At 44.4% G+C, this 18630-nt stretch overlaps 1 protein-coding gene across 1 annotated transcript in view; it reads left to right on the plus strand.

Moving 5' to 3' along the window:
• The window catches only part of LOC124612514 (proton-coupled amino acid transporter-like protein CG1139), a 945634-nt gene that overhangs the window by 299294 nt on the left and 627710 nt on the right, over nt 1-18630 (plus strand). The window lies entirely within an intron of this gene.

Genomic DNA, 18630 nt, shown 5'->3' on the forward strand with positions numbered 1-18630 from the left:
GGCTTTCGTATGGGAACCAAAAAAAAGAAGTGGCTAGCGTTGCTACATCTGGAACACGGGATCCCTGGTTCGTTTCCCGGCCGGGTTGGGGATTTTTCTCTGCCCGGAGACTGGGTGTTTGTGATGTCTTCATAATTTTGTCCTCGTCCTCATCATACGTGACAGCGGCTAGACTGGACTGTGAACAAAATTGGACAGTTGAGCACACAGTTGAGCGCTCCACAAACCGAATAACATCATCATCATCATCATCACGTCCAACTTTATTTGACATTTCTCTAAAGGCCATCCCGGCATTCGGCAGTCCACAATTTCATGCCTTTCAGACTTACTCAGTTGGACGTGTGAACCACGGGAGCGAGTCTGTGCCACGGGTTGTCTGCTTGCTTCACACGTTTGCACCACACTTAGCCTTCTGGTTGTGAACTTCCATCGATGGTGCCACTACGCTATCTGTTGGCGGACGACTTTGAAACTATTATCAGGACGCCTACTACCCCCTAGGTGACATATGTCATCATCGGTTCAAAATCGAAGTCGTCGCTCCAGGTGTACTACTCCCCCACCCCCACTACATTCTTCTGTGGGCCTTGGCATACCCGGAGCGACTTTCGTGTCGTTCTTTGCGGAGACAATAGGTCGGGGCTGTTGGCCTTCGTCGGCACGGTTAGCCGCGCGTTGTGGTGTCCAAGTTCTGTTTTTTTTCCGACCAACTCTCTGGAATTCAACAGCCACTAGGCAGCCTGTTCAGACCGTGTCTTTCGAAATTTATCGGAAATAGCGGCACATTGTGAAGACGCTAAACGGCGAAGCCGGATGCCATTTTAATCCAAAGATAGATAATTATTTTTTAAATTTATTTTTGTCTGTGACTGAAGAATCTATTGGTATATTTTGTGTAGGTAAATGAAAGCATTTTATTTTGTATCCCACTACCGTTCCACCATTGACTTTTGCGGCGAAGTTATTTAAGCATCTGTACTTTGCGGATCTGCGATATGTGTTTTTCAAAGAGCACACGTTTCGCACTCTTAAGCAATCTTCCGCGCATCGGTACGAATGGATCATCTCAAATATGAATGTAAAATGGTGCTGCAGATGTACCACGCACGAAATGTGTTACCAATTGTTTCTTTCACAATTTACGACGGACATTAGATATCCCACTGGGATCTCTACAGCAGTACCAGCAGAGCTTGGAAAAACAAATGAGTTACGAAATGAAGTGTAATTCACGATACTGCCGCTAGGAGACTAGTAGGCAGCAATGGCTGACAACAGAAGTCTGACGACACAGCAACGATCGGCAATTGTGTTACTTTTTCATGAAACGAAAAACCTTGTTGTGACTCAGAGGCGTTTTCGACAACAGTTTAACATACGATGGGTCTCTTGCAAGAAGACCATCCACAGATTCTACGATAAATTTTCTACAGGAAGGAACAGTATTGGAAGGGAAGCGACCTCGGCCTAAGCCTGTTTGTTCGCCAGAGAATATTGAAGCGGTACGAGTTGCTGTACAGAAAAGTCCCGGGAAATCGTGTAGAAAGGCAGCAGTGCAACTGGGAATATCCATACGCTCCGTTCAACGCATTCTAAAAAGTGACCTCCATATGTACCCATACGAGATGACCTGTGCACAGAAGCTCTCTGAAGAACACAAGCAGCAGAGACTACTGTTTGTTCAGTGGGCGGAAGATAGGCAAGAAACACTCAACAACGTTTGGTTTTCAGACGAGGCGCTTAACAAACAAAATGTACGCTTTTGGGCCACTGAAAACCCGCAAGTGCTTCATGAACGACAACATTATGCTCCGAGTATTACAGCGTGGACAGCAATTTCCAGTCACGGACTTATTGAACCCTTTTTCTTTGAAGAAACTGTGAACTACGAGCGTTATTTGAGCATGCTTCGCAATAGCTTCATGCCACAGCTTCTTGCTACTGCCTTGCCCTTCAACACGCAGTGGTTCATGCAAGATGGAGCAAGGCCACATACTGCAAACACTGTGTTGGAGTTTTTACAAGAGAATTTCGACATGCGGATCATTTCACTCAGGTTTCCAGGTCGCTTTAATGACGGACGAAATTGGCCCCCCAATAGTCCAGACCTCAATGCACGTGACTTTTTTCTTTGGGGGTACCTAAAGGAAAAAATTTTCCAGAAACGTGCACGTGATTTAATGGAGCTCAGAAGAGTGTGTGTGTGTGTGTGTGTGTGTGTGTGTGTGTGTGTGTGTTTGTGTGTGTGGTTTGAGGTTTTCGGGCGCTAAACAGCGTGGTCACCAGCGCCCAAACGCATAGAAACAGGAACACATGCGGTGAAGGGGCGAAGACGGACAGCGAACAAGGAGAATGGCTAAAAGACACAGGCCTGACGCAGTTCCAAATCCTCACATACAGAGGCAAAACAAGAGGAGAAGAAACGCACTAAAAAAGGAAAGGAAACACAAGGAAAAGAGAACAGAAATCGAAGTGAAACAGGTAAGTAATCGTGATTGGCGGACCTCTTACCTAAAACCTGGGTGAGCCAGTCACCCAGAAGCACATTAAAATCCTCTCCCTAAAATCCGAGGCAACAAATTGGACAGGACACAAAACCGTAAGACCTTAACCACAGTCGTTGCGTCGTCTTGCAAAATAGAGGGCAAATCCGGTGGCAAGGAAACCACCGCCCTCTGGTCAGAGAATAAAAGACAGTCAAGTAAAATGTGGCGGACAGTAATCTGGACGCCACAAGCACTGCAGATTGGGGGATCCTCCCGCCGGAGTAAAAAACCATGCGTTAAGGGATTGTGCCCGATGCGGAGGCGAGTGAGGAGAACGTACGCCATGGCCCCGTGGTGGCATTGACCAGACGCAGCTTATTTTCACCGACTGCCAGCCACTCCTCTTCCCATTGACGCATAATACGAAAACGCAAAAGGGAGGTAACAGCATGGAGAGGGACGGCACATTCAACAATCTTTGGCAGCCACATCCGCCAGTTCGTTTCCCCTAATACCCATGTGCCCCGGCACCCAGCAGAAAGAAACCTCCTTCCCCTGCCGTTGCAGGTGGAGTAGGGGTCACGGATGTTCTGGACGACCGTATCCGCTGGGTACAAGTGTTGCATGGTCTGAAGGGCACTCAGGGAGTCGGAACAGATGAGAAACTTAAGACTGGGAACACATCTCATCTGCTCCAATGCCCGCAAGATCGCAAACAATTCGGCTCAAAGATGGTAAACGCCGCAGGAAGCCGTAACTTGACGACTCGATCAGGGAAAACAACAGCACAACCAACAGAGTCCCCCTGTTTAGAGCCATCCGTAAATACTGGTACATGGTCGGGATGCTGGTTTAAAAATATCGTAAAATAAGGAGGTAAAAACAAGCGCAGGAGTGCAGCTCCTCCGGTACTCTGACAAGTCTAAAAGGACGCTGGGCCTCTGGAGCAACCAGGGAGGCAGGCGGGTAAAACCCTGGAGTTGGGGTGCCACACGCTCCACACCAAGGGACTCAAGCAAATGCTTGGCACGAATCCCAAATGGTCTCGTTGCCCTGGGATGACTGGAAAAGAGACGTTCCATAGGCGGTCGGGCAACGGTAGGGTACACAGGGGAGGTAGGACGGGCAAGGAATTGACACACCCGTCGCACCATGAGGAGTTTCCGCCGGATGGCGAGCGGCGGTTCCCCTGTCTCAGCACACAGGCTGGGGATGGGACTGGTACGGAATGCACCAGTGGCCAGCCTGATACCCTCATGGTGTACTGCGTCAAGAATCTTCAGATACGAAGGCCTCGCTGACCCATACACGGTGCATCCATAGTCAAGACGCGACCGCATGAAAGCCCTATAAAACTGCAACAGACGCGCCCGATCTGCTCCCCAGGACCGATGGTTCAGACACTTCAAAATATTCAGTGCCTTCAGGACCCGCACCTTGAGGTCTTTAAGGTGCGGCAACCATGACAACTTGGAATCAAAAGTGAGGCCCAGGAACCTCACAGTGTCGCTAAAAGGAAGAATGGTGTCCCTCAGATGCAATTCAGGGGAGGTAAAAAGACGTCGAGAACGATTAAAATGAACACACACATATTTGTCTGCAGAATAGGTAAAACCCGTCTTCGCAGTCCATGCCTCTAATCGCTTCATCGTAAGCTGCAACTGCCGACTAGCAGTGACAAGACCGGAGGAAGAACAGAAAACAGCAAAATCGTCCACAAACAAGGAGCACTGGAAAGGACACCGGATAGTGGACGTGATACTGTTAATGGCGACGGCAAAGAGGGTGACACTTCAAACGCTTCCCTGAGGAACACCATTCTCCTGCACGTACAAATCAGATAGCACATGACCAACCCGATATCGAAAGAGGCGGTGGGAAAGAAAGGACCGAATGAAGATGGGGAGATGGCCACGAAAGCCCCACTGATGGAGTTGATTGAAGATAAGGCGGCGCCAAGTAGTGTCACACGCCTTATTAATGTCAAAGAATACACCTAGACAATGCTGGTTACGTAGGATGGCCTGCTGGATGGCCGCCTCAAGCAGGGTCAAGTTGTCTATAGTTGAACGACATCTCCGAAAGCCTTATTCTTCAAGCTGGCTGGAAATTACAGAAGACATGAGCCGTAGGGTAATCACTAACTTCAGTGTTCGTTTGAAGGAAGTTAGGAAACGAAATGGTGGACATATTGAGCATGTGCTGAGTTAGAACAAATCTTCATGGACGGCTCTTCATTGTAGTATATGTTCCTTTCAGATTGTATTGACGATAAAGTTTAAATTCAAAAAACAAAATGGTAACACATTTCGTACGCCACCCTGTACTTTCGCAACTTCTGCGTAAGTAGTAACTGGAGTCTGCACGGTTTTCTCGATTGGATTTAACTAAGTTAAAGCATCTAATACACTAAGATGACAAAAGTCATGGGACAGCGATATGCACATATGGAGGTGGCGATAGTTTCTCGTACACAAGATATAAAAGGACAATGCATTGGCGGAGCTGTTATTTGTACTCGGATGACTCACGTGAAAAGGTTTCCGACGTGATTATGGTCGCACGACGGGAATTAACAGACTTCGAACGCGGAATGGTAGTTGGTGCTAGACGAAAAGGACATTCCATTTCGGAAAACGTTAGGAAATTCAATTTTCTGAGATCCATAGCGTCAAGAGCGTGCCGCGAACACCAAATTTCAATTATTATCTCTCACCACGGACAACGCAGTGGCCGGCGCCATCACTTAACTACCGAGAGCAGCGGCGTTTGCGTGGAGCTGTCAGTGATAATTGATAGGCAACACTGCGTGAAATAACCGCACACGTCAATGTGGCACGTACGATGAACATGTCCGTTAGTACACTGCAGCGAAATGCGATGTTAATGTGCTATGGCAGTGGACGACCGAAGAGAGTGCCTTCAGCACCTCTCTTGGGCTCGGGAACATATCAGTTCGACCCTAGACATTGGAAAATCGTGGCTTGATCAGACGAGTCCCGATTTCAGTTGGTAAGAGGTGATGGAAAGGTTCGAGTGTGGTACAGACCCCACCAAACTATAGACCCAAATTGTCAACAAGGCAGTGTGCAAGTTTGTGCTGGCTCCTAATAGTGTCGCCTGTGTTTACGTGGCTTACTGACTGGGAATGGTTATGTTCGGCTACTTTGAGACCATCTGCAGCCATTCATGGAGTTCGTTTTCACAAACAACGGTCGAATTTTTATGAGTGACTGTGCACCATGTCACCAGAGCACAATTGAAACTTCCTGGCAGATTAAAACTGTGTGGCGGACAGAGACTCGAACCCGGGACCTTTACCTTTCGCGGACAAGTGCTCTACCATCTGAGCTACCCACGCACAACTGAAGACCCGTCCTCACAGCTTTAATTCCGCCAGTACCTCCTCTCCTACCTTCCAAACTTCCAGAAGGTTCGCAGGAGATAATCTGTGAAGTTTGGAAGGTACGTCCTTTACTAATCAGATATCGGACATGGGAAGGCGCACCAGGAGACCGTGAGACACCCACTGTATAGTTTCTCCAAAGGGATACGAGCAAATGCAAGCGACACTACATACCGCATACTTGATTCTTACCGCTCGCTGTTGCTCTGTGTCACTATGGCAAATATTGCCAATAAATATGATGTAACCATTTACGAGTCCTTTAGTCCACGAAGACGAATACACAACAGATAACTTCGAGATAAAATTTAAAAGTGCTAACATTTATTTTTCGCAACATTATTTAAGAATAATATAACTTGTCCATACGATTCTAGTGTTCTTTCAAAGACGCTTATCAAACGCAGGATTGTAGTGAGAACCGTCCATTGGATTTGTGCACGCTAAATGTGGCACATAGTTTCTTAAGTGACTTACGACCTCTTGAAGTCGTTGAAATACTCGCGCACAAAAGTCAGTAAGTTCAGAAATCAGTATAAGTCGGCTCTCCATGGGCCCAAAAGACATATAGATATCACGCTTGATATATCGAAGCTAATATTAACTTGACAGGCTGATACAAAGTGAAACGAGGTCAAACTACATGGTGTAGACCAGTGGTCGGTCAGTGCCATAGGGTGGCAAAGCACTAGCGATTGATAGTTATTGTACGAAAGTTTTATTAGCCGTTCCAGTCGTGTTTAGTTTGTATCGGTATAGAAAATAAAAGTGCAACCAGTTTCTTTGTTAGATGATATCTGTGGAGATTTTTATGGGCTCTAAGGGATGGAGAACTAGATCATCTGATGACTTCAGCGTCGAAACAAGTAATAACTATATAAATAAAACGTAATTATGAATGACGTTAAATGTAGCGTTCAGTGTCATACTTATTAAAATATTCTGGGCTATTGTCTTTCGGTCGAATAAATTTCTTGGAAAAATCCAACGTTTCGTCCCAGTAGCGGAGGATATCTTCAGAGCAATTTTAAATACATTTGATGTCACGTTTCCGATGGAAGCACGCGGGAACTAAATACGAGGGTCATTCCAAAAGAAATGCACACTATTTTTGTAAAAATATAGTTATCATTCTGCATGTGTGAAAGTTTTACAGTGGGTAGATACATCCTTCCTGCTTGTTTCCAAACTTAGTTCAACATGTTCCCGTGAGTGGCGCCGTCACAGCATGCCTTCAAGATGGCTGCTACACTTGACGTTCGTCAGAAGCAACGTGCTGTCATAGAATTCCTGTTCCGTGAAAACGAGACAGTGGGAAACATCCACAAGAGGTTGAAAAAGGTGTATGGGGACGCTGCTGTCGATCGCAGTACAGTTAGTTGGTGGGCAAGCAGGTTACGTGATGAAAGCGGGCAGGGCATTATTGAGAATTGTCCTCGCAGCGGCAGGGCTCGTACTGCGCACACTCCAGACAATGTGCAGAGAGTTAACGAATTGGTGACCGCTGACAGACGCATCACAGTGAACGAATTGTCACGCTACGTTGGGATAGGGGAAGGAAGTGTTTGCAGAATACTGAAAGTGCTGGCGTTAAAAAAGGTTTGTGCCAGGTGGATTCCCAGGATGTTGACAGTGGCTCACAAAGAAACAAGAAAACCGGTACGCAGTGAACTTTTGGAACTGTACGAGAATGGTGGAGTTGAATTCCTTGGAAGAATTGTGACAGGTGATGAAACATGGCTCCATCATTTTTCACCAGAGACGAAGAGGCCATCAATGGGGTGGCATCATGCAAATTCACTCAAGAAAAAAAATTTAAAACCACATATTCTGCTGGAAAAGTTACGGTTACGGTGTTTTTCGATTCCGAAGGACTCTTGCTTGTGGACATCATGCCAAGTGGAACCACCATAAATTCTGATGCATATGTGACGACACTGAAGAAACTTCAAGCTCGACTGAGTCGTGTTCGACCATATCGGCAAAAGCAGGATGTTTTGCTGTTGCACGACAATGCACGGCCACATGCCAGGCAAAAAACCATGGAAGCGATCACAAAACTCGGATGGACAACACTGAAACACCGGCCTAACAGTCCTGACCTGGCTCCAGGTGACTATCATCTCTTTAGGAAACTGAAAGACTCTCTTCGTGGAACAAGGTTTGAAGATGATGACTCTCTTGTGCACGCTGCCAAACGTGGCTCCAACAGGTTGGTCCAGAATTTTACCTTGCGGGTATACAGGCGCTGGTTCCAAGATGGCGTAAGGCAGTTGAGAGGGATGGCAATTATATGTAGAAATGAAAATATTGTTCCTAAAGGATGTATCTACACACTGTAAAACTTTTAAACATGAAGAATAAAAGATGGATTTAAAAAAAAAACAGTGAGCCTTTCTTTAGGAGTGACCTTCGTATTACTTCAGTCAGCAGCGAGTCAGTTAGTGAATCGGACCTTCACAGAAGCTATTACCCACGGCGCAACTGCTCAGAATCTTTTTACGGATTGACTTTACCGGCCATGAATGTTTACATTTTGCAGTGTTCGGTGGGCCCACTGAGGTGGTGCATCTAAGCGACTGTCCGATTCAACTTAAATAACTCGTTCCGCAACGCAAATGCAACGGAGGAGTACTAAATATTCCCCTGAGGGGGTGGTCGAGCTGCCTGTGCAAGTTGTAACGTTTAATGTAATAAACAATTATACCAGACAACTTGTTCCTTGTAGTTATTGTGAGTGGAAACAAGGGGAGGACAGTAAGTTCTCTCGCACTATACGATCACACTCCAATGTGCAACCACGGGAAGAAGAGCCCGCGCGCACATTTTTTGGTCCTCCGAGGCGGATTAGTGACCACGCGGAATTTACGTTCGCGCGGATTTGTTTTCCGGTATTTGTGAACTTCTAAAAAACCACGTGTGAGCTGCGCACGTTATCGGTTTCGTTGTTGACTGCTATCCTGTTCCAAGGCCTGTTCGGGACTTCGACAGTAACAGCCTTAACAACGACGATCGGGGACGTATTTGTGAACATTTAATGTGTCTCTAATTCAAACGCGATAGGCAGAGAAACGCGTCGGTGCCAGCATCATCGGTGACGTTACCTCCTGCTCCCGCCGAAACTTCGCGCCGTCGGAGACTGCAGCGCCTGCCACGCCAGTTGCCCGAGCTCGTGCCCGTGACGCCGCTGCTGTTCCAGTCCGTACTGCCTCATATTGCCGCTGCAGCCTGGTAAGTGCATCTGTTGGCTTCCTACTATCATCTTCCTGGTCCTAAAATGGAGCCCTCAGAGAAAACAAAATTAGTCAAGCAGAGAGGTGTAGCAAAGGCCGCTCTCGCGCGCTTAGCGAGCTTTGTGCAGTCTGCAGACAGTACCAGCACCGAAATGTTGGAATCAAAATTAAGTCGATTGACTCGGATTCAGACTGATTTTGAGTCGTCTCAAACACGGCTGGAAATTGAAGACGAATCAGCAGATCATAGTAAAGACAGGGCAGAATTCGAGGGTTCGTGGGACTTTGTTGAATCCACTATCAAGGGTTCAATGAAGAGGCACACCCAGCTTTCGCAGCCTTTGGGCTCGCATCCGTCAGGCAGTGTCAGTTCTTTGAAACTACCCGCTATTAACTTGCCAAATTTTGATGGTGACTACCTTAAGTGGTCATCATACAGGGATACGTTTTTGAGTCTCATTATGAATAACAATTCAATTGATGACGTTCAAAAACTTTACTACCTTAATTCGTCTTTGCGAGGTGAAGCTAAAGACCTTTTGAAACATATACCTGCCACAGCAGGAAATCTGTCGATAGCCTGGGGACTTATTACGCAGAGGTGTAATAACCCAAAAATAATTGCAGCCAGACATGCTAAGGCTTTGTTGGCCTTGCCTACAGTCGGCAATGGCGCAGCGAGCGATTAGAGGCAATTAATTAATCACGTACGCAGCCATTTGAAGGCTTTAGAAGCTCTCAAACCTGATGTTCCACTTCATGAAGTTATTCTTTCGGAAGAGATTCTGTCCAGTATGCGACCCACGGATCGTCATAAGTGGGAGGTAAAAATGTCTGGGTCAACATTCACCACACTAAATCAACTAACAGATTTTTTGGAAACAAAATGTCAGGCCCTTGAGTTGATCAGGTTCAGGGATAACATCTCAAGGGATTCGCAAGGAAATGTCAATAATTCAAATCAAACAAGGCATGTGAGGAGGGCTCATCTCGCTAATGCTGATGCTGAGGAATCATGTAATTTTTGTAGTGAACCTCATACTATCACTAAATGCAAAGGGTTTCAAGCACTAAATGTCGATGAGCGGCGGGCATATGTGACAAAAAATAAGCTTTGTTTTTTGTGCATCCACTCTGGTCATTTCTCGACTAAATGCAGGATTTCTCCTTGTAAGGCCTGTAAAGGAAGGCACAACATACTGCTCCACAAGCCTGCTGAACCAAGGAATGGGCAGAATAGTAAACCAGGAGGCCATTCCTTGGCCCATCAAGCTACGAACGGGAAAGCAAACATCCATTGTAATGTTTTGTTGGCAACAGCTGTTGTCAACATTAAAGACAGCGTGGGTAGACAGCAGGTTTGCAGAGTTCTGCTAGACAGTGCGAGTCAGCTATCCTTTATATCTAAGGACATGGCAGAGAAATTAAAACTGAAACGAAGTAAACATTCGTTTCCTGTGAAGGGTATAAACAATGCCTTTCCAGCCTCAGTGTCTTACACTTGTGATGTTGAACTGTCGTCTTGGGTCAACGACTTTCATATCAGAACCACTTGTGCTATTGTAGATCATGTCACCAGTGACCTACCAGCGAGCAAGATAGACACAAGGCCCTGGAGTGTCCCATGTAATCTTCCGCTCGCTAATCCAGAATTCAACCAGTCTGCCACAGTAGATTTAATTCTTGGTGCTGAGGTTTTCTTTGACGTTGTTTGTAAGGAAAGGCTGGTGAAACCAAGCCATCCCTCACTGGTCGAAACAAAATTTGGCTGGATTTTGTCTGGTAGGATGCCTTCAGCTTCATGCAACATGCCTCATTCTACAGTGACTTCATGCTTTGTTAGAGTTGACAATTTAGATGCCAAGCTGCAAAGGTTTTGGGAGTTACGGGAACTGTCTACGAAAACGATGAGTAAGCAGGATAAAATATGTGAGGCTCACTTTCAGCGCCACACGTCACGAGATGAAGAAGGGAGATTTTTGGTTCGAATACCAGTGAAACCTGACTGTAAATCCATAGGCGAATCACGACAACAAGCATCTCGGAGACTGCCGCATCTTGAGAGGAGGTTTAAAAGGCAACCGAATCTGCAGAAGGAATACGCTGCATTCATGCATGAATATGGTAATAAGACCGCTTTGCTGATGGCCAGTTCCCCTATTCCACATAATAGCAAATTAAGGGATTTGCACCCGTTTGTTGATGCCGAAGGTATTTTACGAGTGGGAGGGAGATTAATGAATGCTAGTGTACCAAATGATGAGCGCCATCCTATTATCGTACCACCTAAGCATCATTTGACAAAAACTCTCATAATTCATGAACATGAAAATCTGTTGCACGCTGGGTCACAACTTGTGTTGGCTATGTTGCGTAGGAGGTTTTGGATCCCCAATGGGCGTAACACAGTCAAGGGAGTTATCAGAAAATGTTTAAAATGCTTTAGGCTTAAGTCCAAGACAGCAGTTCAACTCATGGTTCAGCTACCTGCAACTAGAGAAAACCAGTCTCATCCATTCCAGCACTGTGGAGTAGATTATGCAGGCCCTAGTGCTGTAAAGCATGGTGGAAGGCAGAGTAAAGTTACCACCAAGGCTTATATTGCTTTATTCCTTTGCATGGCAACCAAGGCCATCCACTTAGAATTAGTTAGTGACTTGGTAAAAAGATCATTTTTGGCCGCCCTCAGGATATTCATTGCAAGAAGAGGTAAACCTTCTCACATGTACAGTGACAATGGCACCACATTTGTAGGTGCAGACAATGAGCTTAAGCGTTTTCTCTCCAACGATGTTACTGTTGAAGGTATGGTGAATTATTAGAGGGAATCAGTTGGAGGTTCACTCCACCTCGTGCCCCTCACTTTGGTGGACTCTGGGAGGCAGGAATCAAATGCATGAAGTAGCATCTCAAACGTGTCGTCGGCAAGGCAGTGCTGACATTTGAAGAACTGACTACTGTGTTAATTCAGATAGAAACATGCTTGAATTCAAGGCCGTTGTGTCTTCTCTCTGATGACCTAGATTCTCCTGCTGCTCTCACTCCTGGTCATTTCCTAATTGGACAGCCCCTTTGTGCTCATCCTGAACCCTCTGTCCTTGAGGTTCCCGCCAACAGGTTGCACAGATGGCAACTTGTGCAGCAGTTGCATCAGTCCTTTTGGAAGAGGTGGTCATCAGAATATATACATGATCTGAAGCAATGCAAAAAATGGACATCGGAAGCAGCATGGCAATCGCAGATCGGCGATCATGTGCTGGTCAAGGAGGATAATTTGCCTCCCTTGGTGTGGAGGCTGGGTGTCATTGACCAGCTGTTTCCCGGTCCTGATAAGTGTGTGTGTGTGGTAATGGTAAAAACTGCTAATGGGCATATTAAGACGCCTATAGCAAAATTGTGTCCCCTACCTAAGCAGTGAATCAGTTAAGTGTTCCCTCAGATCTGTGTAGTGGTGATAGAGAGCCACTGCCAAATTGCCATTTACTGGAATAACCTCATAATTCATAAAATCAGCTTGGGAGGCTGTGGATGTTTCTTGTGGACTAAATGCTCTTAGTATTGATTTCATGTTTTTATGCAGTATAATATTAATACTTTATTGTTTTGTGTCCTGCATGTTAGTAACCATTGTGTTTCACATGCAGCATGACAGTGGTGTTTGGTGATGTGGGCATCCCAAATGTTAGTATATTCATGTTTTATGTGCATTGATATTGTGTCTAGTTATATTTTTATTGTTTACTTGTTTTGGTTTTGTTGTTTCTTAAAATTTTGGTATTTGTAAAATGAGAAAGCTCATTTTAGAGTGGGAGTATGTTTGGACTCTGCTACTCACTCCAACTCCCATCTAGTGGCAGCTTCAATCTGGCCAGGTCAGACTGTCCAGTATAATCTGCTCCCTGTTGGAAGAATTTGCAACCTATGTGCGGAAGTGGACCTCCCAGGTCCTTTGTGCGCGCAGGTGGGATTAGCCATTGTAACGGCCGGGCAGGTAGCTGCGAGACCCCGTAGCGGACGGGCGTGTATGTCTTCCAGCTAAGCCAGGAGCCGCAGTTGGAGCGCTGCCTGTGCAAGTTGTAACGTTTAATGTAATAAACAATTATACCAGACTACTTGTTCCGTCTAGTTATTGTGAGTGGAAACAAGGGGAGGACAGTAAGTTCTCTCGCACTATACATTCATACTCCAATGTGCCACCACGGGAAGAAGAGCCTGCACGCACACAACATGAATGCAGTTTTTCAAACAATGAGATAAGTGACTGAAAATAACCTAGTGACCAACATGAACTTCAAAGGAAATTATCAGTTACAGCTGCAAGTATGATTGAACGACAAAATGTACTTCACGAGCTGATGATGATGTTTGCCGGCTGAAACCTCTAATTTCGTTTAAAATTAGTTTGATTGTGTCAGAGAATAATACATTTTCAAAACAGTCAGTAACACTGGTCTCCAGCTCGACTACAATAGCTTTCTTTCTGTGGATCAGTGTAAACGTACACTACTGGCCAGTAAAATTGCTACACCGTGAAGAAATGCAGATGATAAATGGGTATTCAGTGGACAAATATATTATACTAGAACTGACATATGATTACATTGTCACGCAATGCGGTACATATTTGGTAAAAGAAATAATTAATCATTAGCTCTTAAAAATGTATGTGTGTGTGTGTGTGTGTCTATCCTCCACTTATCCTCCTAAACCCTCAAATCGATTTCAACCACACTGATACACACATTACTTTCAATCTGTAAAGAAATATTGTGGGGTAATCAAAGGCAACGTCTTATTGGGGCGGGGGATGGTAATGTGGAGGGAAAAAGGGAGGAGTACATAGACACATACAGGGGTATTGCGAAATGGACAGATAACGGGGTGAAGATATGGCGAGTGAGGGCAAAGTCGAGATGGACGACAGAGAGTGAGGGAAGGAAGAGACAGAATAACATAAAATTAGAATAAATAGATATCTAGCCAATGCCAGGTACCTCATCTAGCATGAAATAAAATTAAGACTGTTGTAGTTAAGTCAAGTGAGTTGAAGAAAAATGACTTTCAAAACATGCAGAAAACAGTTGTGATCGTGTCTCACGTTACATAATACATTTAAGTGTAAGTCCATTGGTGTTATTAACCATCTGATAAAAGACACCCAGCAACATTTCGTCGAGCAATTACTGTGTTACAATTTATGGGTCATCGAAAGTGGCAACAATCTAAAACAGAGAACGTGCTATGCGTAGTGGTCCGAATGGAATCGACTTTAACCATGTTGTTGTTGTTGCGGTCTTCAGTCCTGAGACTGGTTTGATGCAGCTCTCCATGCTAATCTATCCTGTGCAAGCTACTTCATCTCCCAGTACCTACTGCAACCTACATCCTTCTGAATCTGCTTAGTGTATTCATCTCTTGGTCTCCCTCTACGATTTTTACCCTCCACACTGCCTTCCAATGCTAAATTTCTGATCCCTTGATGCCTCAGGACATGTCCTACCAACCGATCCCTTCTTCTAGTCAAGTAGTGCCACAAACTTCTCTTCTCCCCAATCCTATTCAATACCTCCTCATTAGTTCCGTGATCTACCCACGTAATCTTCAACATTCTGCTGTAGCACCACATTTCGAAAGCTTCTATTCTCTTCTTGTCCAAACTATTTATTGTCCATGTTTCACTTCCATACATGGCTACACTTTCAGAAACGATTTCCTGACACTTAAATCTATACTCGATGTTAACAAATTTCTCTTCTTCAGAAACGCTTTCCTTGCCATTGCCAGTCTACATTTTATATCCTCTCTACTTCGACCATCATCAGTTAGTTTGCTCCCCAAATAGCAAAACCCCTTCACTACTTTAAGTGTCTCATTTCCTAATCTAATTCCCTCGGCATCACCCGACTTAATTCGATACATTCCATTATCCTCGTTTTGCTTTTGTTGATCTTACATCCTCCTTTCAAGACGCTATCCACTCCATTCAACTGCTCTTTCAAGTCCTTTGCTGTCTCTGACAGAATTACAATGTCATCGGCGAACCTCAAAGTTTTTATTTCTTCTGCATGGATTTTAATACCTACTCCGAATTTTTCTTTTGTTTCCTTTACTACTTGCTCAATATACAGATTGAATAACATTGGGGAGAGGCTACAACCCTGTGTTACTCCCTTCCCAACAACTGCTTCCCTTTCATGTCCCTCGACTCTTATAACTGCCATCTGGTTTCTGGGGAGGAGGAGGAGGAGATTAGTGTTTAACGTCCCGTCGACAACGAGGTCATTAGAGACGGAGCGCAAGCTCGGGTGAGGGAAGGATGGGGAAGGAAATCGGCCGTGCCCTTTCAAAGGAACCATCCCGGCATTTGCCTGAAGCGATTTAGGGAAATCACGGAAAACCTAAATCAGGATGGCCGGAGACGGGATTGAACCGTCGTCCTCCCGAATGCGAGTCCAATCTGGTTTCTGTACAAATTGTAAATAGCCTTTCACTCCCTGTATTTTACCCCTGCTACCTTTAGAATTTGAAAGAGGGTATTCCAGTCAACATTGTCAAAAGCTTCCTCTAAGTCTACAAATGCTAGAAACGTAGGTTTGCCTCTCCTTAATTTTTCTTCTGTGATAAGTCGTGTTCCAGTATTTCTACGGAATTCAAACTGATCTTCCCCGAGGTCGGCTTCTACCAGTTTTTCCATTCGTCTGTAAAGAATTCGTGTTAGTATTTTGCAGCTGTGGCTTATTAAACTGATTGTTCGGTAATTTTCACATCTGTCAACACCTGCTTTCTTTGGGATTGGAATTATTATATTCTTCTTGAAGTCTGAGGGTATTTCCCCTGTTTCATACATCTTGCTCACCAGATGGTAGAGTTTTGTCAGGACTGGCTCTCCCAAGGCCGTCAGTAGTTCCAATGGAATGTTGTCTACTCCGGGGGCCTTGTTTCGACTCAGGTCTTTCAGTGCTCTGTCAAACCCTTCATGCAGTATCGTATCTCCCATTTCATCTTCATCTACATTCTCTTCAATTTCCATAATATTGTCCTCAAGTACATCGCCGTTGTATAGACCCTCTATATACTCCTTCCACCTTTCTGCTTTCCCTTCTTTGCTTAGAACTGGGTTTCCATCTGAGCTCTTGATGTTCATACAAGTGGTTCTCTTATCTCCAAACGTCTCTTTAATTTTCCTGTAGGCAGCATCTATCTTACCCCTAGTGAGATAAGCCTCTACATCTTTACATTTTTCCTCTAGCCATCCCTGCTTAGCCATTTTGCACTTCCTGTCGTACTCATTTTTGAGACGTTTGTATTCCTTTTTGCCTGCTTCATTTACTGCATTTAAATATTTTCTCCTTTCATCAATTAAATTCAATATTTCTTCTGTTACCCAAGGATTTCTACTAGCCCTTGTCTTTTTACCTACTTGATCCTCTGCTGTCTTCACTACTTCATCCCTCAAAGCTACCCATTGTTCTTCTACTGTATTTATTTCCCCCATTCCCGTCAATTGTTCCCCTATGCTCTCCCTGAAACTCTGTACAATCTCTGGTTCTTTCAGTTTATCCAGGTCCCACTCCTTAAATTCCCACCTTTTTGCAGTTTCTTCAGTTTTAATCTACAGGTCATAACCAATAGACTGTGGTCAGAGTCCACATCTGCCCCTGGAAATGTCTTACAATTTAAAACCTGGTTCCTAAATCTCTGTCTTACCATTATATAATCTATCTGATACCTTTTAGTATCTCCAGGGTTCTTCCATGTATACAACCTTCTTTCATGATTCTTAAACCAAGTGTTAGCTATGATTAAGTTGTGCTCTGTGCAAAATTCTACCAGGCGGCTTCCTCTTTCATTTCATAGCCCCAATCCATATTCACCTACTACGTTTCCTTCTCTCCTTTTCCTATTACCGAATTCCAGTCACCCATGACTATTAAATTTTCGTCTCCCTTCACAATCTTAATAATTTCTTTTATTTCATCATACATTTCTTCAATTTCTTCGTCATCTGCAGAGCTAGTTGGCATATAAACTTGTACTACTGTAGTAGGTGTGGGCTTCGTATCTATCTTGGCCGCAATAATGCGTTCACTATACTGTTTGTAGTAGCTTACCCGCATTCCTATTTTCCTATACATTATTAAACCTACTCCTGCATTACCCCTATTTGATTTTGTGTTTATAACCCTGTAGTCACCTGACCAGAAGTCTTGTTCCTCCTGCCACCGTACTTCACTAATTCCCCCTATATCTAACTTTTACCTATCTATTTCCCTTTTTAAATTTTCTAACCTACCTGCCCGATTAAGAGATCTGACATTCCACGCTCCGATCCGTAGAACGCCAGTTTTCTTTCTCCTGATAACGACATCCTCTTGAGTAGTCCTCGCCCGCGACAGGGATGATTTCTACGCTATTTAGATTGTTTGTAATCTGTTGAGAGACGTATATGCGGTCTATTCTGCTTGCCCCACTATTGTGTATGTGCGTATACTGCATTGTATGTGGGTTAAGGAGGTGCCACGTGTCTCGCTGATCTTTGGCGGACAATAGTTTCACTAATTCAGGACACGAAGTGACCGTAGGGGGCTGGTCGGATGGGTCTGTTACACAGTTAAAATCGCCACTGAGAACTATGGGACGGGTAGTATCAAACAAGGGAATTATTTAGTGACTAAAAAATGCTGCACGCATTGGTGTATTATCTGTCCCCGAGGGAGCGTAAATATTGATAAATCTCATCCTTTGTACATTACACGCAATTACGCGTCAACCTGTTCCCGTCATTGTCGACGAGTTGATGGTCGTTTAAAATGCAGTATTTCCGCAACATCGCTTCCTTTGTACCATACATTATTTTGTTCATCAAGAACTGTCAAAAGCCGTTTGCCACCATACTTGTGATACATTTTCATTCTCGAGGACTGTTGTATTTTAACACACTCCTCTTATAAGAAGTAAATGCACCGTCCCACTATATAGAAGTGTCGAAGTAATTTTTCATTTTTTATTCCATTTTAAATTTTATATTAGTTGTTTTGTTTCTCTGAGCTCGACTTTTTCTTTTATTCATTAACAGCGTTCCCGTTTTTTCAAATAACTCACTCGTACGTTCGTTGGGGAGTTGACTGATCACTTTCCAGAGGCTATTTCACTATTCAGAAAGTTGTACACTACCACACAACGCATTAATCATATACAGTAGTTGTTCCTGAGACATATTTTTTTTTCTTTTTTCTTTGTTCTTCTTTTTTCTTTGTTTTTTTTTTATTTTTTTTTTAAACAGTAGGCTCTGACGCATTTCAAGAACACATCTGTCGATTCGTAGTGTTTCGTTATTTCCAACGAGTTCCTAGCACTATTCCTCGGCGCATTCTTGCTCAAACTGAGTTCATTACTGTAATTTCGTGTCTTATGTTTAGTGCAGTAGTTTAAAATGCTTGTGGAAGCATCTTTTTTCATCACCTGAAAGTTAGTATGAAAAAAAGGCCTGGCAGGTGTAGCG

This window comes from Schistocerca americana, chromosome 4 (assembly GCF_021461395.2).
Source record: "Schistocerca americana isolate TAMUIC-IGC-003095 chromosome 4, iqSchAmer2.1, whole genome shotgun sequence".
NCBI lineage: Eukaryota > Metazoa > Arthropoda > Insecta > Orthoptera > Acrididae > Schistocerca > Schistocerca americana.